At 40.6% G+C, this 26,836-nt stretch overlaps 1 protein-coding gene across 5 annotated transcripts in view; it reads right to left on the bottom strand.

The window, feature by feature from the left end:
* The window catches only part of LOC131693875 (14-3-3 protein zeta), a 39,101-nt gene extending 12,773 nt beyond the window's left edge, over positions 1–26,328 (bottom strand). The window contains exon 1 of one of the 5 annotated variants that reach the window (XM_058982123.1): positions 26,179–26,328. The gene's annotated coding sequence lies outside the window, so the exon portion shown is untranslated. Of the gene's footprint in view, positions 1–258; positions 503–8,773; positions 9,101–26,178 lie in introns of those variants that run through there. The other 4 variants (XM_058982122.1, XM_058982124.1, XM_058982125.1 and 1 more) reach the window with 4 other exon arrangements.
* Positions 26,329–26,836: the final 508 nt, after the last annotated feature.

Raw genomic sequence — 26,836 nt, 5'->3', positions numbered from 1 at the left:
TAATTCTTCGAAAATGTGGTGAGATTATGTTACAAACAAATTTGACCAAAACGGGTTGGGTGGGGCACGGTACGGTCCCATACTGGAGTTCCAATGCAGTCTCAAATTAATCAAACAATTTTCCATCGATTCGAAGGAAAACTCTAGCCAAAAGTGGAGAAACGACGTCAGTGCAGGGATGTCACAGTTTTAAATTATTACGATGACTAAGCGCATCGAAATGGCAGCAGCAATGCCGCCCGGGTGCTGCACACTCACTCATCAGACAGCAGCAGAAACGTGACGCCCGGGTATGACGTAATACGGCACACACAACTCACTTCCAAGCACCAAGTATGGAGAAAGAAAAACTGTTTTCAATCATCAACTACTTTTTGGCTGATCACTTCTCCGACTAAACCAGAGGGGACTGGCCCACAACTTTCGAGACGTTACTCCGCCGGAGAAGAACGAACAAGTGCAGCAACTACCAGCTACGAATGAAGACCGTGTTTTTCTCTTATCTTCCAGCTAGAAGGTTCAGTATCAATCTGTCATCGGCTTCGAGCTCCAAATGTTGCAGCAGGTCCAACGATCCGTTGAGAGTGAGCGCACTAGTGGGTACGAGAGAATTTGCGAGAGACCGTTTTGGACAGCGAATATCTGCGGTAACTATACCATATGCTGAGGGACTCTTGGCAAGGACATAAGCCTAGTGCGACCGAACCGCAGTCCATTGTACATAGGCTCTTTTGTGCAACATGATTGTGCTTTTTGTCTATATTGGAGCGGCAGAAGTATATACCGGGAGGGAAAGCTTCTATCTATCGAACGGAGCAACTAACAATAAAGTAAACTGGAAGCTAGACAAATGGGTATATAGCTTTCCTTGCCTGCTACTACATTCTTCTGCGCCTTCCCCGACCAAAGGCTATTCTCGTGTCTCTGTAAGTCTTCCCAAACGGTGGCGGAAAAATCAATAAAATATTTTGCCATTCGAGTGATATCATCCGCAGTACCTCCAATGCAACCCCTTCTACTTTAAATATCCGATTCAGCGCCCACTTCTCAGGCATGACATATCAGCGAGAAAAGCTAGGTGAAAGCATTTTCCTCGGTAGGTGGTTGAAAACGGGCTGGCGGCGATGGTGACGGTGCTGTGAGTCACATTTCAAAAGGAATTTTAACACTGCAGAAAAAAGTATCGCCCTGTCGCCGAGCAGACTTGAAGCTTCTATGACAACATCGAAGTTAGCACACTTTATGGCAATCAGCGGATGAAGTCCATAACGCACACCTACCTACACTTCGAGACGTTGGTGATTCGGGGTATGAGTTACCGCCGTTTGTCATAATTTTTGACCATCAATCTGTTGCTGTGCGAATAATAGTTATTGATTTGGCCAATTGATTTAATGTCACTAGAATAAATCGATATAACCATCAGCTCCGTTTGTATACGGGGACTGTGTCTTTTTTGATAGCGCATGAAATGACGTTTTTAACAAAAACTGATTAAAAACCAAAACGGAAACTTGTTTCTGCGACTATCTACGGAATCGGGTCTATAAGGCACTGTTCGAGTTTGAAATAGGAAGAATTGTTTCAAAAACAATTATGGAATTTGCGTTTCGACTTCCTCTCATCAGAATCCGACATTAACTTACCTCTTTTTTGCAAGACATCACACAGGACTAGGGGTTTGCTCAGACGCACAAATAATGTTGTCGTTTTTTTGGAGCTAGCATCAATCCGGCGCTAGCTTAGTTCCGTCACTAAGTTAGTATCGGATTCTGATGAGACGAAGTTGAAACGCAAATTGCACAACTAATTTAGTTATAGGTTGAGTGTCTTTAACATGTAAATATGGTGTAAAACAATTTTCTACTTGGTGAATAAAAATAAGTTTTGATCTAATTGTTTCTTCAGTAAGGAGAAATATAGCAGTAATAATTAGGAGACGGGCATACAGTAGTTGATAAATCGATTGCAGCTCATCTGGGTTCGATTCCCAGCCCCGCACATAGGGTTAGAGATTTTTCCAAGAGAGATTCTCTAACTCGAAAAGAGTTGAATGACCTTAAGGTTAAAACCTCTATAATCAAAATAAAAGAAAAAAACAGTAAGAATTGTTCCCTAGGTGGGATTTGAACATATGACGAATGGGCAGCGGTTTCCATCGGTAAGACCGGATCACTAAAATGTTTATGAAATTATTTGTATGAGAATGAATGCGTCCTTCTAATGAGAAAGGTTGAGCGGTTATTATTCCCGTTATATTAAAGTGGGATTCCGCTGTTTACTCGAAAACTGTCGCACGAATATTGTAGTAAATTTCTATGCATATACTATTAGTATAAATCACGGAAAATATGATTTTATGACATCTGAAAGCTACGTTCGTCTCAGACCATAAGGTTGGCCACATGCGTTTATGAAGGGGTACTATCAACTATTGACTAATCCATGTGCAGCTGTGTTAGTGCGAGATTGAGGTCAAATCGGGTGGAATTTTTGCCAAATGAGGTTAAATCAGATTGAGAATCGCTGTGTGCGCATCTCATTTCGTATACATATACAACAGTCACACTCATAATTGTTGTCTGTAGGGAATCCCGTAGAGCATGGGACAAATATGTAAGGTAAAGTGTCTATTTTCATCATACTAAGCAGGGTGCCCCACTTATTCATTAATTTCTCGGCCTACAATCAATGTAATGCGTAAAAATCGACATCAACAGCTTTGCTTAGTTGTTAAGAACCAATATAATAACACAAATGCGCTCAAAACAGTGAAATTCTTGTGTTTGAGCGCAACGAAAACTCGAATCGAGTGCCACTATTGTTGCGCTACCATTTGACTCGATGCGTTGAACAAAGATGGCAGACACTGCTCTAACCAACGGCTTCAAATGGGTAGGGTGATAATAGAAACATGGCGAAAATGGGCTCATCACCCTATATGTCTATACACATTGCAAATGTGTTGGTGACCTAGACGTCAAATAGGTCTTATCACGTAAGAGAAGTTTGCCATTTTGTTAAATTCTTCTATTACTCTCGAGATGTTAGATTGCCATCACACATTGTGCTGAAAGTGCCTTCTGTTGATTATTGTCACAACGCGATGAATTATTCTTCCTACAGTTGGTTTGTGGACTCCATTACAATGCCCGGTACCGTGATATTGGCTTCCTTGTCCAAACCAATGCAATGTGGCACACAACCGCTGCTGGTGGGGTTTAAGCGCCCCTCTCCCTTTTTTCTTCGATTGAGAGGCTCGATATCTGGACCAATTACTTAAAGCATTTCCTCTGCGTTCAGTGGAGGCTTCAGATGCCGCTTGAACAAAATAAGCTTCACGTATATCTAAGGTGTCTAGTTATTATTCGACTATGACTTGTATCCAACGTTTCTAATTATTACTCGATGGATTGAGGAATCCTAACACTTGATTTTTTGTGCCATTGTTCGCACTGACCTTACTAGATTATTTTTAATCGTAATTTCTGCTATGTTGATCCGACTGCGTTCAGCCGTATTTGAACGCATTCGTATTTCTATCGGGAAAGTGTGTAGTTTATCACTTTCCTAAACCTTTTCATATAAAACACTGTTCTTTCCGACATATTTACCGACCGAACTATTTTGTTTTTTTGTCCCAGTAAAAAAAGCGGACGAAAATGGTCGTGCGATTTAAACACTTTAACATTTGACTCAGCCCGCCTGTGCTAATTGTCCCCTAGGAATAAAAGCAATTTGCGAATGCGATTTAACGACAATACAAATTTTCTGTCGGCTGAAATGGACTTGGTTGTTCTTCGCGTTTTTTCTAATATATGGCGGATTTATCAAACGGTCGGTACGGTTGTCCACGTTTCTTCCCTTTTTTATTTCGTTTATTTGACACGGCTCATAGCGGTAGCTTAACGGAGCCGTGGATCTTTTATGTGTTTACAATATGTAAAAAATAAAAATAAAAACAAATATTATTGTTTGTCCGTTGGATCTCGTGCGCGCAACTTTTTATTGCGAGCGGAGACCTTCTTTCGCGGCTCGCCTACTGCGTCATGGGGACCGTTTAATTCTCTCCTGTCCTCCGTATCAAGGTCATCATCGTTAAAAGTGCCTTGGTGCTCGCGACCAGATGTTCTTTCCTGCTTCTTGCACTTACGGGTGACCAAAGTAAATCCGTCGTCATTCTTATTATCTTCATCACCGATGTTACTTACAGTTGTTTCAGGGGTGCTGGATGCTGCTTTGGCAGTTGTCAATATGGACTGAAAAGCTGCCACAAATTTGGCAACCGTTTGTGGTTCAGGTATTGGTATTGAAGATTCTTTTTTGGGTTGGTTTTCCGTGGATTCGTTTGCAATCGGTAGCGATACATTCTCCTCTGTATCTTCCGCGCAAGGTTGTCCGTGGTGTGCTGTCTGATTACAATACTTGCACGTAGGAGTTTGCCCCTCATAGGTGCATAACGTAGTTTGATGAATAGTAGCTTCGTGGGTTTTAAGTTTTATAGTCAAGTGGGAAGGGATAGGTCTTTCGATCCGCATCCTCACCACAAGAACACCGTTAGGTGTACCCGGGAATAAATTTCTCCACGTATCACGTGTAACGGATTCTACTTCTCCGTATTGCGACATGTATTTTGCGATTAGATCAGGAGGGGTACGTGGCGATAGGTCATGTAATTTTACATCTACATAGTCTTTTTCTATATACACGGGAATCTTAATTCCAACTTTATTACTTTCAGCCACGTGCTTCAAGTTGTTCTGCAAAACGAAACGTTCGGCTTGTGCTAACGTGTTGAATGATATGAGCATTACATTGCGAAGATGATGATACTGTAGATACATAACCTCCTTGAGCTTTAGCTGCATCTTCACCTTCAACAGGTATTCCAGTTCACGAAAACTCAATCTTATTGAACAGAATTTAAAGTCAACGACCGCTGTGTTGGGTCGGAGCAGAGATTTTTCGTCAACTTTACTCATGATGGCAAGAATAAATTAAAAGTTTCCTTTGTTCTCGAGACAATGCACACTAGATCGAGAGGTTGCTAGTTGTTGTTCACTTGGTTCGATTGTACGTCTGACTTGGGCAGAAGTAGAAAGTAGACTGTTTCTTCCTTATTCAAGGTTCAAAATATTTCGTTGATTAAATTCTTCATTAAATAATTTGATTGCCGTATAATTTTGAATCATCTTCATTTTGTACCCTGCACAGTTGGCCTGGCCGCTTTTATGATTGTGTCACATATCATATGTGCCACAAACAATATTGACAAGAAAAATTGAAGGGCGACGCGTTCCGTGGGCGATTTGGCGGCGATTTTAGGGCGGGTAGGGCGGCGAAAAATTGACGGTGGCAAATCGCCCAAATGTTGCAATTGAGATCACCCCCTACTTGCCCTCAACTTGACGGCAAATTGAGGGGCAAGTGGCGCATCCGAGTGGGCAAATAGCCCCCCGTTAGCCAGCAAAAGTGCCCTTTTCGACTGGGCTGATACTTGACAGAATAACCTATCCAGTGTTGCCAAATATGTTTAAATCATGTTCCGTAAATATGATAAATTGCTCTTTTAAAAATTACAGCAAAAATTTGTTCCGCATCTTGTACATTTATCGCGTACGTGGGTCGAGACTGTAAGGCTGAAAATCATACACCCTTATTCTTGTTTACGACGAATGCGCGATTCGTTCGAAAGCGATTCGAACGTTTAGTTTGCCCGTTTGATTTTGCTGTCGTAAACGGGAATACAAACCACTATAGAACAAATCTTGCATTCGTCGTGAACAAGAATAAGGGTGATAATGTCTTATTTACATAAGGCCGAGTCTAAATGGTTGAAAACTCAACGAACTGAAAGGATATCTAAAGCTATCGAACATCATTCGTCGGAAGCGGCGGCACCACGTAAGCAAACCTGATGTATCAACGTTGCCTCGATTTATTATTGCGAGCTGGTAAACCCTAGTAATTTAGACTTCCTTCGACTACTTTTTCTGTGTAAATTTTATTAAAAGGGGCAATCAACTGGGTAGTAGAAAAGGTTTTTAAAGTTTACATGTATTCAGTAAGTATGAACAGTTACAGCATCATTATGTTGGTAACGCTGCTTAAAAACAATTACTGGCACAAGACAAAAATTAAGCAACTGTTAATTTTGATACCAAAACACTAATCATTGTGTGATCATTCCATGGCGTGTAAATTTGTCAAGTCTAGCCACCTCATGATAATCGTCTCTCTTTTCCCACCGACTAAATCGACTCGTGTCGGTACAATCGTTTAAAGCCAAATTTACACCCGTTCGATCCGATTCAGCGACGTCTCAGTAGTGTGCACGGACTCCAATATTCTTTCGTATATTTTAAATGCGAGCATTAACACATGTCTGGTTTGGTGCCGGATAAGGGTGAATGCTCGTATTTGAAGTGTATAAAAGAATGTTGTTGTCCGTGCACGGTACTGAATCGTCACTGAAGCGGATCGGAAAGGTGTAAACAGTGCCTAATCGATTGTTACACTGATGTTTATGGGAGTTCAACATGGGTGTCTGCCGGCGCGACAAGCGATTAAATATGACCAACGAAATCTGTTGAAATCGGCATATTTCAACTAAATCGGATTGAATCGGGTCATTAATATGTCGACGAAAATTGCTCACCCACGAAACACAACTCAGCCAGTTAATTCATCGGTCGACTTCGATACAACCATTCTGTCGGGTTCTGGCCCCAACCACTGTCGGTTCATACATTTTGATATATTGACGGTTTCGTTTCCAGCTGAAGCTTATACGATTTTCGATTGATTGACACCGGTGTAGTGGAGTGCACTGGAACTACACAATTTTTGAACTTTCTAGCATTTGTTCCATTGACACTTCTGCTAAAAAGTGCAAAACGAGTGCACTACACTACACCGGTGTCAATTAATCGAACATCCCATTAGTGAATATCAACTCGGATCTGCGGCCGTATGCCAACAGAAAAAGGCGCGCGCATGATGCTACTAGTGTATTCGTCATGCAATGTAAATCTTTCGGTACAGGCAATAGTCATTTAAGGCCGCTCAAAATTATTTCATATTCACTTCACGAAAAAATCGATCGTTTGCGCTACACAAGAAAACTAAGTAATGGGTTAAGGTTCTTTGCCAGTGGTTGAAGTCAGCTCAAAATCAGGCAGCACTGGAGGTTCTACTAGTATTTTGAAGTAACAACGTAAATTTTCCTACTCAGATAAAATTAATGTGAACATTTGTTGAGTACATTTCTATGTTGACGGTGGACGACGTTGTGAACAGTGTGGCACCTGCGAAGAACGATTTCGCATTCAACTGCCAGTTTACTGTTTACCAGAATGCAGTCTGGTATTCGAAGGCAATGACATTTGTATTCATCACTCCGCATCGGTTCTACCGCGGACATATTTCACCGTAAAATATGTATACTAAAACATCGGGAATATGAATAAAAGTACCGTCAAACAGATTTCTATTAGAGTTCACGCTCACATTTTAAGTAGTAGTTAGAAAACGAATAATAAAAATCTCTTTCCAAGTTAAACATCCAGTAGACAAAATTATCTGCGTGTGGAGCCGAAAAACGAAGTTCGCTGGAAATCATGATCCTGCCCCAACAATTATTCTCGTTCGTCTTTTTCTTATATTTCGAATCAAGCTTTTTCACAATGGTCCCTCGCGTATTAGTTTGACATTGTTTTGAAAAAGGTTCAGCGATAAATGTTATTTTATTACCCCATAACTACAGATTTACACAATGGCCCAATCCAACAAATTTTGATTTTTATGTTTAAATGCGCAAATAATAATTGTCACAGCGACTTACAAAATATATTAAATTTAAGGATTATATTTTGACAAAATTGAAATTCTTCGATACTTGACACTTGAATTAGAATAACAGTTACTGTGTTAAATCAATGACAGTGCTCTCAAATTTTCCTCACATTTTTTGTTTCAAAACTGGAAATTGCGTAGAATTAAATAACTGTACAAACATGGAACACCGTCGGAAGGTTTTTTTTTATCAATCCAAGACGATCGAAATTGTACGGATTTGCTCTTCACCATTACAAGTATGATTGCAAAATTAACATCTCTGTCTCCCATGCATGATAAGTTGGTTCGCATCATCAGTCTGTTCAAGCAATAAAATTATTGATGCATTTAATTTCCTATAAATCAATTGTAATCCTGGTAGGAAAACGGTATACCCGCTACACAAGATCCATACAGTCCCAAACTGACAACCAATGATTGGACGTTCAAACATTTTCTGCCATCATCCGCTCTTGCTCATGGGACGGATTCCTATTTGAACCTGGCGGCCCGTAAAACGAGCACCGGGTAGAATGAGAGAAGACAGAGAAATATGTAGGTATGTACACCACTGGTGGCATGATGGAAGAACATCACGCGGACAACCGACTGCGGCAGAGTGGCGGTATGCAGCATGAAAAGCACTGACTGACTGAAACACGCAGAATCGGAAAATGAGGGAAAAAATAAATAAAAAGAATATATATAGATATTGAAAAATGAGCTGATGACGAATAAATTTTCTGTGAAAGATGGAAAAAATATTGAAAAGCAATCGGCCCTAGTCTGTCTGATCCGCGAAACCAACAAGAAAAAAAAAATTATACGAGTGTAACGAAGAAAAAAAGATGGCACCAGAAAGGGGTTCTGCCCTGCCCAACACGTTACATCGATTCGCCATGATATTCCATCGACAGAACTTTTTAATTAGAATTACCTTAGCGAGGAATTAGCTAAATGCTTTTTCAATTTTCACAGCTTTGTATTATCACTGGTAATCCGAATTTTCCTTTCGGCGCATTTCAATAGAACAGCCTGTTCTTTTAATTCTACCTCTGGCCAAAAATTATTTTCGCGTGACTTTTCTTCCTTGTACGAAGAATTCTGTCTCACTTGCCAAAGTTCCTCTCTTCTTTGCTTATTTAAAGACAAATGAGTTAAACATTTCTATCTATAACTACAAAAATGTGAACATTCCGGATAAAAAATTTAAACCCAACTGAGTGAAATTTAGAATTCCTGTACGGTTGTATAGCTTTCGGGAACCTCACCGATACACTGACAGCCCCGCAGAAAGAGAAAGCACACAGACGGCCAAGACCGTTAGAAGCTGGCGACGACGTTGATGACGGGCCAGTTTGCAGCATACGGCGGAGAACACGTGCGCAGGCGCCTGGGACGGGCCGGACCTGTTTCCTACCAGCGGGCAAGCATACAAGTACTGTAGTGTATGTGAATAATGTACCCCCGCGCTCCCAATTTCACCCACTCACTCTGACGCTGTGAGTTTTGCAGCTCCATCCCGCTGGCCTGCTGCAGCAGTCGAGCGAGTCAGTTTCTACGGTGGAATGCTAATCGCTCAGGGATGCGGGAAAAATATGCGAGATGTTGGTTACATCAAACAACCCAAAACAGCCGATCGGCGGTGCGACAATATCTCATAACACAATTAAATTAACGACAGTTTAGTTCGTGATTATGATAATGGTGCGAATTGTGGGCAACGGTGAAGAAGGCTGGCTGCAAACTACGCATGCTCTGGTGCTAATGGGAAAGACAGCATCGGGGGGGCGATGGAGAGGAATTGTTTTCCGATTGAGGTGTATTATGGCAGCAAATGACTATCGAAATGGTATATATAAATTTGATCAATTTGAAATTCTGACACGTTTTGTATAGGTGTCATGCAAAATAAGATTTGCGTATCGTAGAGAAGTCTGACTGAAAGCTGTTCAACTCTATGGTAATTCAAAATCAGAAGAATCTCGTTTCCGATCGGAAATATGCCCATCAACATGTTCGGGTCATCTATTTCTGACTGGGCACATCTACCAATTCGACCAGCATTATAATCTATTCTTGTGTAACCCGAATTTGATATTAATATGCCTATTATCCTAGGGAATTACTGCTTGCTTGAGGGATAGTCGCAGTCACATTTTACCCAAAAAGCTATTACATAGCGGATGTCACCAATTACTGTATACGTCGACAATAGATTCGATGGTGCAACTGGTCAGATATCCGATAATTGGTTCCATTGAGTGTATAGTGTAGCGCAACTGCATAATAAATGTATCAATGTTGCTCTTCTACCATTGCAGAGGTGACAATGTGCCATCTTGAAAATGCACCAACAGCATCATATAATATTGACTGGGACAGTATTCTGCATTAATTGGCGTAAAAAAATTGTTCCCCTGCTTTGCTGTTGTGGTGTTTTCCAGTTAGTTGCAGTCATGGCTGCCATGCTCTTCATTGATAGCAAATCATGTGGTTTCTCGATGCTGACTGCTATGGGATGATTTTGTAGGAATTTAAATACTAACCAAGGATCATCATCTCATTCGTCTCCGACTTCCATATTGGATCACGACGTAAAAAATAATTACGTTGTTTTACTCTCTGCTGTCCAGAGGAATTCTACTTTGATGAAGCGGTTCCTAGAAGAAAAAAATCGAGAATAGTACAGTTACGAGTTTGTGTGATAAAATGGACTACGCAATGTATATTTTTGGCTATGGTACCTAATATGTTTTCGAAGCATTTTCATCGATTCCGGAAATATCTGATTTGGTTAGACCAGGGAGCGGTGAAGATGCTTCGAACCTTCAAAACCAGAATTATCAGATGAGTTCCAGCATGTTTGTTGAATCGACGAAATGTAACTATAATGACATCACTTTAACAAGCCAATACCAGATTAATTTGTTAGTGTAAACCCAAATTTTAGTTCAAACTGTGCTTCAGTTATGAAACCAAACGCAGTATTATTCGAATAGTTAAACAGTAATCAAAGAAACAAAATGTAAAATAAAAATGGAAAGCAATGACTTAACATGTAAAATAATATACATAAATGTAAAAACATTTGAATCAATAAAAATAAGTACTGTACATTTAGGTGCTTATTTTATTATTGTTAAGTTTCAGAATATATTCGCCGACCACGCTCAGTTGAATAATCCAGCGGAAATTGGAGCCGAAATTTCGACTCAAATGAAAGAAACCAGTCCCGAGCCAAAATCGATTGTCATTTGAACCGGAGTTCTGGCAGAAACCATCTAGAATTTCATCTCATTTCTGTTTAACTGAACGTTCAATACGGTTTCCAAATGTAATAGAAGTCTTTTAAAGAGCTATCTGTAGAAACGATTGTCTCAATTCTAGTGTTGAAAGTCAAAATAAAGGAAAGTTGCCGTTTTGTCTGATTTCAAAACTTCGTCTCTTCCTATTAGCTCTGGCTAATAGGTGCAAGTTCATTATAAAGTTTACTTGCGTAAGCAGGTCGCTATTGCTGGATTTCCATAAATTTTTATTTCATGCTTCCAGCATTTTTAAAAGTGCTTCTAGGTTTAATGTGTCTCGTCTTTATATAGCACGCTTGATTACCGGGAAAAATGTCTATCGAACCAAGATGGATATAGTCCAGGTATTCGCATTTCTCTACCAAAAGCGAATACGACATGTGTGAGTGAATTTGATTTTTTTATTTCTATGAAATTCATGTATATAGGAAGCACCAGAAAAACAGATCCAGGTTTACTTCCGAATAGGTGCTCCAGATCATTTTCTCTGGCGAAATTAATCATCTTTGGAGCATTGTCGTTGGTGGATGAGCAAAATTACTTTCCAATGATCATCAACGTATCTAAACAATCTGGGTGTTCTGAGGTTGCTCAATCTCGAGCCGTCAGTCTCCTTGTACGAACGCCGCCCCTCGAATTCACCCAGTTACTAAGAGCAGAGTCTGTATTTCTGTATTTTTTATTTCTATGAAATTCGCCGTAGCAAATAAATAATAACTAATCGCGACACCTTTACTATATTATGATCAGAGTAAACAATTAGAAAATAACTTTTTGCAATGATTTATTAAGTATTATCTTCTTTGCTTTCATGTGGAGTCGCTGCAGCAATCTTCTTGTTTTCCACATATTACAAATGAAAACAAAAACGAAGCTCGAAAAATGTTTGTTGAATCGCGTACTGAGATAAATTTAACCAATTTAATTAAAGTTTAGGGAGTATACAAAAATGTTTCTGGATGCGATACCTGGCGATTTCGAAATCGACATGGTGCTTACAGTACCTTCACGATGAAGCTCAAACGAGATCCAGAATTTTTTTCAAATACTTCAGAATAAGCCCAAAAGTGTATAAGAAGTTATTGAAACCCATCCGTTCAAAGCTTGCCAAGGAAAGTTGGAGGGCTTTAAGTCCAGGAATTTGATTGGCAATGGTACTCGCTACTGGTAACCCGTAAGGATCAATAGCTTTCCAATTTCTTATTGATCTTTCTACAGCATGCAATATCGTTCGTGACACAATGCAAGCTATTTGGAAGATCTTATCGCCAACGTACCGGAACCTACCGTTCAAATGTGGGATAAAATCGCCGTCAACCCATGCTGTTTCATCACAGTGAAATTTCCCATGATTTTTGTTTTTATTTCAAAAATCAAATCCTGGCCATTTTAATATTTGCGACATATGAAAATATGCTTCAAATATTAATATTGACAAGAAAAACACTATAGAATAATTGTAGTGTTTTCCAGGATACTTTTCAATACCGGCTGTGTAAGGGTTAGAATAGAATAGAATAGCATATTTCAAAAATCAAATCCCTCGCTGAAACAGCACTAATCAGTTCCATTATTTCTTTATCATCTCTATCACTTCAGCATATTAATTGAATTGAATTCTGCTAAAAATAAATAGATACAAAACAGAATAAAGGGATATGTATTTCCAAAAGTATCTCTTCGGATATCTGACCTTTTATTCAAATTTTTACAGTATTCTGCCGACCCCTTAAGCCTAGAAGCTAGTTTTTCCTCCCAATTACATGTGTAAACGATTTGTTTACCTGAAAATAAAAGTGTCGAAACAGCTCAATACCAATGCAGCTTGTACTATAGAGATATGTAGATACCTTTAGACGGTACTTCATCTTGGCAAGTAACATTTCAATTAAATTAGATATGGAATTTGCGTTTCGACTTCCTCTTATCAGAATCCGACACTAACTTAGTTAACGGACTAAGCTAGCGCCATTCTACAACTAATTTAGTTATAGGTTTTGTGTTCTTTACACGCAAAGATGGTTTTAAACAATTTTCTCCTTAATGGAGAAAAAATAGTTTTCACCAAAATTGTTCTCCGCTAAGGAGAAATATAGCATAGAACATTTTAATCAAATCAGCCGGAACTCTTGTCTAGTTTTCGACAGAATACCGCCTCAAATAAAATCGATTCCTTCGTTTGTGCCGCAATTCTGATGGAAATCAATTAAAATTCCACCTCTAATTTCGGATGAGTTTGACCGGAGGTACATCATGTTATAAATGCTTACCATAAAATAATTGGTGTTGACATGTTTTATGAAAAGTTTGACTAGGACAAACTTTTTTAGTTAATTTATGTGTCTGTCGTATCGGAAATTGGAATTCTAAATTTGGCTCTGTTTTACCAAGCAGGTCTTTGCAAAATATTAGGAATACTGGAATATGAGTAAACAAAGCATTTTTTCTACTATCTTGGGAAAAAAAGCTTTACTGTCTGAAATTACGTTCAGAGCCAACGTTTCCAATGTAAACAATCCAGTTTTTCATTAGAAAAATTCAACTAACGTAAATTTTAACGAAAAATGTGGGACAATTATGACGAAAAATCAGATAGAAACCGGAAAATTCTACGCTATCAGTCACGGTCTAGGCAAAAGATGTTTGTATTATTCCTCTTGTTTACAAAAGTGCGCGTTGAGCGCTTTCAGGAGATGGCATAGCGGTCATGACCAGAGTTAAAAATAATCGAAGCTCTTTTTTGACGGCTGATAATGAACCTGATGCGACTCGCGGTGAATAGAAAAAATATTCATTCAAATATCTATGCTATTCATTCAGTTGTATATCGTACAATATATTCATTTCACTAATTATCTAGGAAAATGTTTTCAAATGCCGGTAAAGCATATAAAACAACAATCATCATCGCTTACATTGTGCCACGGCCTACTTTGATGCGTTTGATTCGTTGTTGTACAGTCGCTTCGTGTAATAATCGGAGATGAATGAAAATTTGCATGGATGAATGGGCGGTTTGTTCGTTTGACGTTTTCAGCTGCGTCACTGAATATTGAAAATCAATGCGGCTGAATATGATCAATTTTCATTCAATGAATTTGAATATTTTTAACTCTGGTCATGACGGCTGCCTTGTGCTGAAGAGTGGAACGCGAAACGTTAAAATAAATTGTATATAGGGAGCACCAAAAAACAGATCCAGGTATACTTCCGAATAGGTGCTTCGAATCATTTTCTCTGGCGAGATTAATCATCCTTAGACCATTGTCGTTGGTGCATGAGCAAAACTCCTTTCAAATCATCATCAACGTATCTAAACAATCCGGGTGTTCTGAGGTTGCTCGATCTTGAACCGTTAGTCTCCTTGTGCAAGCGCCACCCGTGCATATTGCTCGAAGTCACCCAATTACACCAGAGTCGACGACCTTTTGCAATAATTGGGCGAAAGAATTCGTATTTCAGTAGTTTCACCTTATATTTTGGGCACTCTTTGTGCTGCTACTATACGCATAATTGTTGTATGGATTTCTCTATACACATGAGACAATTATGTGTAAAAGTGTAGATCCACTCAAATTTTCATGAGGTTGTTTTGAACTTGAAGAAAGAAATTTCAAAACAATTCGCAGTTTTTCGTTTGCATCATTCTGAATGATTCATTCATTCAAACAGCCGAGCTGCTCAATCATTTTCCATTCATTTTCGATTTCATTGACCCTGTGAATATCTCTGTACTGGGATATTGAGTAGGTTTTTCAAGCAAAACTACTCGTGAACATATTTCTTACTGCTCATGTAAGCTTGCAAACGCAAAATATGTCAACATTTAACCTAATCTGGCCTCTAGCAGATGACAACTTTTGTTGGTGAATGAAAAAGCATCAATTTGAAATGAAGACGTACGGTTTAGTTATGAAAATCCGGCCAACTAGAAAGTGAATCATTAAGGGAGGATTTGAATTTGAATCATGGTTGGGATCGATTGCGCTAAAAGTTGGCATTTGAAAATGAAAATTTGCACCACTGGCTCGTATGCGTTGACCAAGTTATTGTTACAGAACTTAATCTTTATTTTTAACACGCAGATGCGGTCGCTCACTTCCATTTGGTGATCACCAAGCACGACAAAACCCTTCGGCATACCGAATTTCTAGGAATGCAATACCCAGCCTAGTGATGGGACTACCATCTTGGGTATAGATACATACATACAAAATATGGATATGAAAAATTTTCCAGGTGTAAAAAGTATGGATTTTTCATACAGTCTTTAATTCCAACGATTCTCCTCCAATTTTTCACGTTTGTCGCGAGAAGCCGGTTGTGGAGCATTTCCCGGTAGGCCCAAAATCTCCCGTAATTTTTGTCCTAAAACTTGAAACTAAACATTTTTTTGGGTTCCTTATTATCGAGCGAACTAAGGTAATATAATTCTGATTGACCTCGTAGATTAAAGTTGGTTTCGCCTTCACGTAACCTATTTCTTCCTGACATGCTTCACTTAGCGTAGTATATTCTGCTTCCATGCACTATAGCGTTACAGATGATTGTCGATGGCTTACCCAAGAAATTGCTACTTCTCCCAGTATGAAACATTACCCAATTCTAGACGTTCGTGATTCCACAAAATCAAACGTGATCTCCTTTTCCCAGGAACGCCAGCTTTCAATGTTTTGTTTTCTGCAAATGCAGGACTATTCGTTTCGCTGCAACCTACTCAGCTTCTGGTGGGCAGCTAACTCTGCGTCCCAAAATGAATGCACTAACGCGTATATCCTGTTTGGCGGGTATAGCAAAGCTCCAATCAAACTGCGGTACTACGTTGGATCATCGAACGGTTTACTACATGCATTAAGCTTCAAGTAACATAAGTATTTTTGCAAGTTTTGTATCCTTCATCCCGAAATTCTTCGAAAAATGCAATGCTAAAAAAATTGTTCAGAGTTGCGTAAACATTCATGGATTCTGACTCACTTTTGTAGCCTACCCCACTCTGTCGTCAACATAGATTAGGACAAACACAATATTTTATCTCCTTCAATTATGGTGGATTAACAGCGGACTTCTTGGAATCGATTAAGGGAAAAAACAGATCCAGATCCAATATCGTCACTGGTCTAGTGATGAGCAATCCAAATTCTGAAGACACCACGATTATTTCTGCGGGTAATGCCAAGGAGGGTATGTTCCCCCGAAGTTACACTCGATACTGCTCCCCCTCAAAGAAATCTCCGCTTCCAGTTAACCGATGCACGATACAGCTCCAGTTCCGCTACCGTCACTGGTTTAGCGATCAGTAACTTAAACCCTGATGACATCATGACTGTTTCGGCTGCCCGACCGTCCCATGGTACCTAGGAATATACTGCCAGAATGTGAGAGCACTGCGCACTAAGATCGACGAGCTGTTTGTGGCTACATCTGATGCGGATCAGGATATTTTTGCGCTTGCAGAAACATGGCTGAACGACGATATAAACTCGTATATCGGTATAGCGTAACGATAGTCATAAAATTACTTACGGCAAAACAAGGGGTGGTGGTGTCCTGATCGCTGTTTCAAATCGGCCATCATCTAAACACAAAATAAGTCACAACAATGGTCTTGAACTCTGGGTGAACATCAATAGCCATGGAACAAATATCTGTGTAGATGTTGTTTATCAGATTCCGCAAATGGCTCAAACATTATTCAGAAGCATATCGATGCAGCCCTGGATATTGTAAATTCACTTGATCCCAATGCTTATCACTATACTATTCGTAGATTACAATCAGCCTGGTATAGTGTGAAAAAGCGCTCTGTCCGGCTATGTTTATGCCTCAACCTTATCGAGATCTAGTATTTCTTTACTGGATGGGATGTCCCTTCTAAACATGCTGCAGATATGTACGGTAACAAACGGTCGAAATCGCACCTTAGATCATGTGTTCATTAATGAAGAAGCATCGTCGAACTGCCATGTGTATCAGGCGGATGAGTCGCTTGTTGATATTGACTCACATTACCCTCCACTTCTTGTTAGACTTTTGCATGTCCACAGCATAGTCTTTTTGACGAAGATTCGGAGTTCCATTTCGCGAACACTGATTTTGTCGGACTTAAACACTCGCAGCAAACTATCGATTGGGTGACTATACTGAATAACGCGAACAGTGTGAATGATGCAACAGAATTATTTTCCTTTCTCCTAAAAAGTCTTTTTAAAATAAATGTCCACGCCCCGCGTCCTAGAGCGAAACAACACTGGTCCATCTCCGTGAATTTAAACGACACGGAGCAACAGAGCTCAGGCACTATACCAATCAACGGAATCCCATCACTAAGCAGGAGTTCATTTTTGCGCAACAATTACAAAGCCTATAACCGATTCCATTACTCTAGGCACGTCATACAAACTCAGTAAGATCATACACGAAACCCAAAATGTGAATGAAAAACGTAAGCAGAGTGGACTTCCTACTACCATAACCCTAGCAAACGAAAGCTCTAGCATGATCAGTGGCATCTGTGCACTTTTCGAATGCATTTGAAACCATCCCGTCTACGACAGCGTAGATAGAAGCCAGCCTTCGTGATGTCCCCTGTGACGTGATAAACCTTCGTATTATTAGTTTCTCTGATGAAGATATTATTGCTGCCATTGAAAAGTTAAACTTCTCGACATCAGCTGCCCCAGATGGGATCCCTGCTATCATCTTGAAAAGGTGTGCGAGTACATGATGCGCTCCTTTAAAACTAATCTTTAACGAATCGTTATCACAAGCGACGTTTCGTCTGTGTTGGAAAAAGTTGGTTGTTTCTCGTCTTTAAAAAAGGAAATAAGCAAGATATAGCAAATTATCGAGGCATAACTTGCTGGCACCAAACTGTTCCAAAGTTTTGTAAGCGATGTGCTATTTTGCGAAGCCAAAACTTATATATCTACAGCTCAACATGGGCTTTACCCAGGTAGATCAACAGTCACGGATTTAGCACAATTTACTTCGCATTGCATTGGAAGTATAGAAACTGGAGCCCAAGTGATGCTGTTTATACCGATTTTAAAGCAGCGTTCGATCGCCTCGATCACTTCTTTCTACTGCCAAAGATAGAGCGGATTGGTGCCTCGCACAGCTTTACTGAGTGGCACAAATCATATCTTGTTGGTCGTTCCCTATCTGTTAAACATGGAAATATCGAATCACATAATTTCATAAATTTATAGGGTGTGTCACAAGGTAGCAATCTCGGACCCTTACTGTTCTCCCTGTTTTTAATGTTTTTAATGTCCTTTCGCCTGGATGCGAATTTACCTATGCAGATGACCTTAAACTGTTTCTCATTGTGGGATCTGAATTAGACTGCATTGAACTACAGCGTCAACTAGATGAATTTTGCTCGAAATCGGTTGACACACAGTGTTCCCAAATGCTCAGTAATATCCTTCACACGCAGAAAAAAACGCAATTTTGTGGTGCTATACTATCTCGAGGAAATCACTTGAAAGAGTGTCAGTTGTCAGGGATCTTGGTGTACAGCTGGATTATTCCCACATCATTGCAAAAGCTAACAGGAACCTCGGTTTTATAATTACAGTAGCCAAACTGACCGATCTCTGAGATCTGAGTCTGAGATCAATGTATTTCTATCCTGTTCGCTCCGTTCTGGAAGCTTTGGCCGTTATCTGGTGCCCGTATGCGAGTATCTGGATTAATAGAATTGAAGCAATACAAGCTGGGTTTCTCCGATATGCTTTTAAACCTCTGCCATGTCATGGCACAATCCGAGTTACCACCTTACATTGACTGATGTCGTTTGCTTGACATAGACACCCTTACAAAAAGGTGAAACATTCAGAGCCGTGTCTGTAGGAAAAGATCTAACTGGTGAAATTGTGTCCCCTAACATACTCTCGCAGAATTATGTAAATGTACCCCTAGAAGTTTAGTCTCGTGGGATTTTTTAAGACTTGACTATCAAAGTACTGAATATGGACAGAACGAACCCATTAAGACGACGTGTAGTATTTTTAATAGTGTGTACAAATTTTTTGACGTCTCTGTATCCTGTGAGGTTTTTAGAAATAGTCAATTAAAGGGCGAACATGAAATTATTGCGACACATTCAACAGGGCATATCTTTTTTACCATTGGGTAAAAATCAACCAAATTTTGCACACTATCTCATTGAAGTATATTGTTTACATGCTGTCAAACTCGAAGTCGTGTTTTTCGATTCAACGAAAATGGAGGTGAACCAACGCGAGTCGAGAGAACAAATTCTTTAACACCTGGGATTTCCTGACCTGTCCCACCGGCAGTTGGGAAAAATGTTGAACATTCACCATTTAACTGTCTCCAGAGTGTTGAAGCGCTTCCAGGAGCGGTTGACGTTGGACCACGGCAAAGGAGCCGGAAGAAAACCGGGACCGGAGAACAAAAAGACGGAGGGAAAGGTGAAGCGGATGACTAAAGCAAATCCCAACGTCTCAAGCCGTGATTTGGCTTAAAAGATCGGTATGTCGCAGAGCTACGTCCAGAATGCAAAGAAGAGAGCTGGACTACATACATACAAGGTACAGAACTTCCCAAACCGCGATGAGCGGCAACAATCGACGGCTAAAACTCGGGCACGGAAGCTCTAGTAGAAGATGCTGACAAAATATGGCTGCTGTGTGATGGACGACGAAACGTATATAAAAGCCGATTTTAAGCAAATTTCGAGGTTGGAGTTTTTCACCGGCAAGAGCAAGTTCTATGTGGACGACAAATTTAAGAAGAAAATGTCGAAGTTCGCCTCCAAATATCTCATTTGGCAGGCCATCTGCTTTTGCGGACTGAGGAGTGAGCCTTTCGTGACAAAGGGCACAGTAAATGGCGAGATCTAAAAATCTGAGTGCCTCGAGAAGCGCCTTTTGCCGTTCTTGCAGCAGCACGACGAGGCTCCGCTATTTTGGCCAGATTTGGCATCATGCCACTATTCTAAAAGTGTCCTGGAGTGGTATGAGGCCAATTCTGTCCATTTTGTTCCAAAGGACATGAATCCGTCAAACTGTCCGGAGCTGCGCCCGGTGGAGCAGTACTGGGCAATGATGAAGCGGGAACTTCGGAAGAGCAAGAAGACAGTCAAAGACGAGAAGGACATGTTAAGAAAATGAAAAAAAAAACTGAGAAACTGGTACCGGATGACACTGTAAAGACTTTGATGGAGGGCATCAAGCGAAAATTCGTTCAATTTTACACTCAAGGCTCCATCGATTAACTTTTCTTTTGATTTTTGAAGTAAATATATGTATAAAACTACCCTAAAATTTTGGTTTGTTTTTAAACATTATAAGAAAATTGGCATGACATTTTCGGTGTCGCAATAATTTCGTGTTCGCCCTTTAATGTAGATAAACGTTTTGATTTGTTAGATGTCGAATTAAGTTCAATCCAGTGTAATGTGGCATATTGAGTCTTTACGCGCATTTGCAGGTTGTTTTTAACACGAACTTCAAATGGGCTTTTCCCCATTCTGCTTCATGTAGACCACGTCGGTCAGATGAAAAAATAATAAATAAATATTTTCATCAACGACCTTAGTGTAGAGCGGCATCGGATTGACTTAACTTGAACTTCATTTTGGCAAACGCCTCATGCAGTTTCGGAATCCAGCATTTCACCGCCTGCTTGAGACCATACATGGTTTCCTTCAGCCGACAAAGGTTTTCGCGTCCATATTCCTCGAATCCAGGTTGCTGCCTCATATACTTCTTCTTCTAGCTCACCACGAAGCTTAGCTCTTGTTACGTCTAGATGCTTCAATCTGTATCTTTCTTTAGCTTAAAAATCCATCGGCTCCCGATTGGTTTTCTTCCATCGGGCAGTGCCACTAGCTTCCATGTTCCATATTTCGTATAACTTACCATTTCCGCTTTTAATGGTATCTTACCACGCTTTTGAGTTTCGCGACAATTTCACTTCCTGAAAATTTTGCGGTCCGGGATTATTCTTGGCTTGAACAATATTAGCTCTGTTTCCAAGTCGGGCTGATGGAACTCCTTTTGTCATTCATCATACATTCCAGAAGCACTTGCATAACTCTCATTTATTGCTGGAAATAATATATATTCTGACTCTGAGCCATCATCTGAATCTAATCTTGTCTCGGATCATAGATTGCTCAGAAGAACTTGCAGCGAACATACGCTGTTCAACAGCGATTGAATATATTTCAGCTCCGATCTTCGTTTCAATAGTGAAAAAAGAATACAGATTATTAAGGCCGTAGATAGTTTCTGGCAAGCCATCGTACGATTCAATTGATAGATCGTGTACGTAGTCGTACATCGGCGACATCTCTTTAGCATTCAATGTCTGGTGAGGCAGCATAATTCTACTGTGCGAACTGTTTGGAGCAACAGCTTTTTATGGCTTCTTGCGCTAACCGCCGAAATAATTAACGTTCATATTTCTTGGAACTTTTTCCATGCAAGTGACGTCTGTCGTCCACTTGATGGCGAGCTTGGCCTCTATGCCTACGAATCACAAACGAATTGAGTTGTGATTCGTAAGCATACAGCTGAGTATTGAGGTGATGGACGCACCATTATCCAAAAGGCGAGTGCAGTTATTGGACTTCCTCCGCAATGCACCTACACCGGAACCGGACTTGGCACGCTCTTGACGACTGCGCTCTACATTGTCGCTATACGCATAATCCTTCCATGTTCTATGGGACTCCTTATATACATTGGAAAATTATGCGTAGAACGGTAGTACAACCACCTACGTTGAAATAAAACTTGAAGCGACACTGGCATACTTTCATTCTACCTAAATATGCCAAATCCTTGTATCCGGTTTACACTCGAAACTTGCATCTTTATCTCGCAGACATCTGCCACGATCCACAAAAAAATCCGCAAATGTTCGAAGAGTAACTGCATTCGTCCGGAAGTCTGTCGACCAAATCTTGGATGAGAATCGGATTCATCAAGTGAAGCGTGAGATATGCTGCTTCCAAATGAGCGCAGAGCTGTTCAACCGCATTGCCAAACGGTATGAAACTGATCAGCTCTTGACGAATCGTGCCATCTCGAGGAGTCTGCAGAAACTATTCCGGGTTTCCGTATATGTGTTGAAGCTTAGCGATTACTCGTGGGACCGGAAGAGGAAGCTGGACCCGGATGGACTCTTGAATCGTTTAGACAGTCTTGTCTTACCAAATTTCCTACGTGAGATCCGTACTCTCTGATGTTTTCTTAATTGTTGCATCCTTTGGAGTTCCGTACAAACATGTTCAGATTAACTTCTGTCAATTTGCCGAACGCCAAATGAAGCAATGTTCTGTAAATTTTTTTGTCTTCTGTCAGCTGCTGACCATTAGCGCTTCTTTCAACTATTGCTCTACAAAAGACATCTGATTCTGATGAACCTCATCCTACTTCTTTATACGGCAAAGATGTTCCTGCTTCTGCTGCAATTCCCGCTGATGTTGATGGTTCTTTTCCTCGAGCTAACGTTCACATTCTCTCGGTTCTTCAGTAATTGTAATTTATTAAATACATACGGGAACCTTTTCGTTAAAACTTTTACAAGGTCAAGGAGTTTGAACTTAACGGAGAATTCATGTGTATACGTTAGTATTTAACTATCATCTAAACTAAAATCGTCCTATTTAAAGCTTTTTTTCAAAGTTGCAGTTGTAGAATTCTGATTTCTATCGGTAGACGATTCCAGCGGGACACTTCATACGCGCGTACGCTTTTCCTAGTGTTCGTGGTTTGATGGTGTACGGTAAACGATCGTAATCTCTCCATATTACTACGTCCGAGATGTTGCTGAATATATTGAGGTAACTGTTCATTGTAGCTCTGTCGCACAAAGCAGCATATCCGGTGATGATAATTCTCAGTGAGATCCCGTCCAAGCATTGTGTTCCGCACATTAGCAGTAGTCTCACGCCGCTGCTTGTTGTAGACGAAGTGAATCGAGGCTTTGAAGCACCTATGCAGCTGGTTTTTCTGTACTGTTGTTAATCCGGGTAGAACACCACATCGCAGTATGTGAAGAGAAGTATCACTGCAGCTTGAATCAATTTCAGTCGCGTTCGCCACGAGAGAAGAGGAGAAAATCTAAGAAAAGTGCGTAGTGAGGCAAAGACTGTGATGTCGTTGACTTGAGTAGTCCAAGAAAGATTGTTGTGCATTGGGAGACCAAGATTCGTTATTTTTTCGGCTATCGGAATCTCCTCACCAACAAAAACGATCTTCGTTTGAGCCACTATCAAACCAGACTTGCAAAAGATGATCGCTTGTGTTTTCTTCGGAAAAGGAAAGAGTTCATTGGCAGCTGCCCACTGTTCGATCGAATCAAGGTCTTCATTCACCCTATTGATCAACAGTAACTTTTTTTTCGCTTGGCTCCCGGTCGATGCGCTTTGATTTTCGCTGCAACGGATGAAGGCAAAGTCGGAGGTCGACCATCGAGGGATTTCGCGCTCGATTGGACCGAATTTTCCGCGGCCTTCGTACGGGATGCCTTCTTCTGCTTCTGGTACGATTGAAAAACCGTTTGGCGTACATGTTCGGGACAGAATTATTTCGTGTCCTATGTTGTCGCCGCCGTATTATCCACGGAGCTGGAATGATACCAGAGCTATCAGCTCTCACAATCATTTCCTAAATCTGCGTTGATACCTTCCTGTAAGCCACACGGCTTCATTGTGAAATCCAAGTTAGATTGGCTCATCGTGATTGAGGTTACCCGAAATCTCGTTATTTAGTTTTGAGTTTGTTTGGATGAACCAGACATTCTATTTTGTAGTATCTACAACAATGGCAGTTCAAAAATTTAAGTTTCTGGTTCATCCGAACAGCGTTATTTAATTTTACCATAAAACATTGTAAATGACAAATCTTTATACAGCGAAGACCCGTTTTTATCAGCCCCTTTGGTGTATTTTTGGTCGACAAAATTGGGACAATGACAAAACAATTTCAGTTATTTTCTCTACTAAACCGAAGCTGTTCAAATATATAACATCAATCCATGGACATAGTCTCATAACCCTGACTGGCTGACAAAATTGGGGGCTGATAAAAACGAATCCAATGTAGCACTAAAAACACCCATATCTAATAATTTTGAGAACTTAAGTATCGCTCATTATATAACGATAAAAGCATATCGTTATCATCAAGAAACGCTCTCAAACAAAAATACACCCTCGACCTTGGCAGCAGAAACCATAGCTCCAATTACCACGCAGCGGCCGCATCGCCCACTCAATAATACCCCATTCATGGACCAAATTAGTCCCCGTCCAGGTAATTAAACAAACATCCCAAACGATTCGGTACCCCCGCACCTTTCGGTTAAGGGGATGAGAACCCGAACGCAAAATTCCCGTTTCGATCTGCGCTGGCAATATATCTTATCTTAACCCGTATACGGAACGGTACACACATACACATACCAGCCCAGGTCGCGTTATCAAAATGACATTGAAACGATGTTTTTCACCCTGTCTGAAATCTTAGACCGACCGAGCGCCCCCATGCTACCTCCAGCTCCGTCTGCTTATTACCACTGCGGACCTAATAAATCTACACTGAACACGTTTTAATGGCTAATTTGTGTCGCCTCTACGATAGACTAGGATTAATACGCTTCCAGTACAGTTAAGCAGCGACAGAGCGCTGCACGGTTGACGCAAATTTTATGCTCGATATCACGTTTTTTGCGCTATGCTACATACGCAAAAACTTTGATGTGTGAATGACGAGCAGTGTAGGAACAAAAAGTGTACACACACCCACAGAAGAAAACCGAAGTTCTAATCTCTAGCTCGATACGGGCCGCAATCGCGACGGACGGCGGCATCTGACCTGTGTTGGTTTTATCAATTAAAACCTTTCACCGGTGTAGTGGTACTACCGAACCAGTCAGTCTGCTCTGCGTGGAATGGATTTTCAGCGGCAAAGTTACCATGGTCTAATGTGCCGCTGTTTGATCATTCTGAGACACATTTACATTAACATATGCTCTGATTCCGTCCGGTTACGCAGCTCCCAGTCATGATAATAGCCCATAAGGGACTACTATTAGACTGTTCAACCGTGGACATCGCCTTGGTGTCGGTGGAACTGGTTCCTTGTTCATTCCCAACACCTTCGTCGCGACATATGCCAGTTAATGATCGGTTTGCAATTAACCACGCCCTAATCCTTGGCGCATTGAGCGAAGGAGATCGATTAGAGCGCATACCATGGCAAGGACCACACGCCTTCCCTATGCTGCGCCCGGTGAGAATATTACAGCTTGACAACCGCTAATGTTGCTGTGCTAAGCAGTATACTGTAGTACACAGCCTTGAAAATAATCTCTGGCCTGTCGTCGTCGACACTATATTAATTTCCGTGCAGCCTTCATCATTAGAGCTTATTAAAGGATCTAGAAATAGCAATTTTGCGTTCCGTCCGTCCGGCCGGTGTGACGTTTCCGATCTTGGACGGACGTAAACTGCACTTTGGGCAATGTTCCATCTTCCCGAACGCGCTCTGTATAGCAGAAAAGTCTAGAAAAAATAACGTGAGCATGAGGAGCTCGACTATCATAAAGTGGCGAGAAACATGCGTACTCTTTTCACTGACGAAGGAAAAAAGAAATTCGACTCAATTTCACGTCACATGCACTCACATGTAGGTGAACATTTCCAGTGCTTTTCGCTCCTGCGATTCTATGATCGTCGATGCACCGGCTCAGAATCCCTTTGATTTGTTTCGAGCCCTTCCGGACCGTAAGTCAGGTTAAATAATTTTCAAGTAAAAAAAAACTGGACAACGAAAACCAAGAACAGAACACCACCCGGCTTTAAACCACTCGCTTTTGAAGCACCGAAAAACCAGGCAGGCTCTGATGGGACACGAGCAGTCAAAATGGCGACTGGACACTCCTCAATGCGTCACAGCAGCTTATCGCACCAATATTCAAATTTTCGAACCGGAAGCTGTAGGATTTTATGCCTCCCCGGTAGCACAGAACTTATTTCACAAGTTTTACTTACTTTTTGCAAGAAGGGACAATTTTTTGCGTATAAAATAATGGCACACACACTACTTTTCAACAGAATCAGCTCTCGAAAAGACTCCACGGCCGCAATATCAAAAATCGATCGGTTCAGGCGCTAGTCGACGAATGCACTCGCGGCAACCCCTCTTGGTTGGTCGATCTGCCATCCATGAATGGGGTGTGTTCGTGGGTGAGATGTGTGTTTGATCGATTCGTGGAGGGATACGTTCTGATTTGAAAGTAAATTCAAGCATGATTTTTGAAAACCGCGAGACTCGCATATGACCCAAACAGAGAAAATTTCATAGCGTTCAAAATTACTGAATCAAATTTTGTTCCAATTTATAACGGAACTGTAGGTAAGACCAAATACGAATTGTATTTGTATTTAGTAAGACGGACAGTGGGTGTATGACGGACATAAGGTTATTTGAGGTAAATAACTTTTAAAATTCAAATAAACTGTTTGTAATGTACCCTATCATTGTGGATAATATTGAATTATGAAACGCTTAGTGAGCCTTGAATACTGTTAAGCGTATATAATCTAATCTGATTTTAAGGTTTATTGTGAAAAAGAACAATTTTATCGGGTATTTTCCCCTGATTTCGATAATCCAACCAACGACACGACTAGACACTTGATTTCCGAA

This window comes from Topomyia yanbarensis, chromosome 3, assembly GCF_030247195.1.
Source record: "Topomyia yanbarensis strain Yona2022 chromosome 3, ASM3024719v1, whole genome shotgun sequence".
In the NCBI taxonomy this organism is placed as follows: domain Eukaryota; kingdom Metazoa; phylum Arthropoda; class Insecta; order Diptera; family Culicidae; genus Topomyia; species Topomyia yanbarensis.
This window is presented reverse-complemented; position numbering and strand designations above follow the sequence as displayed.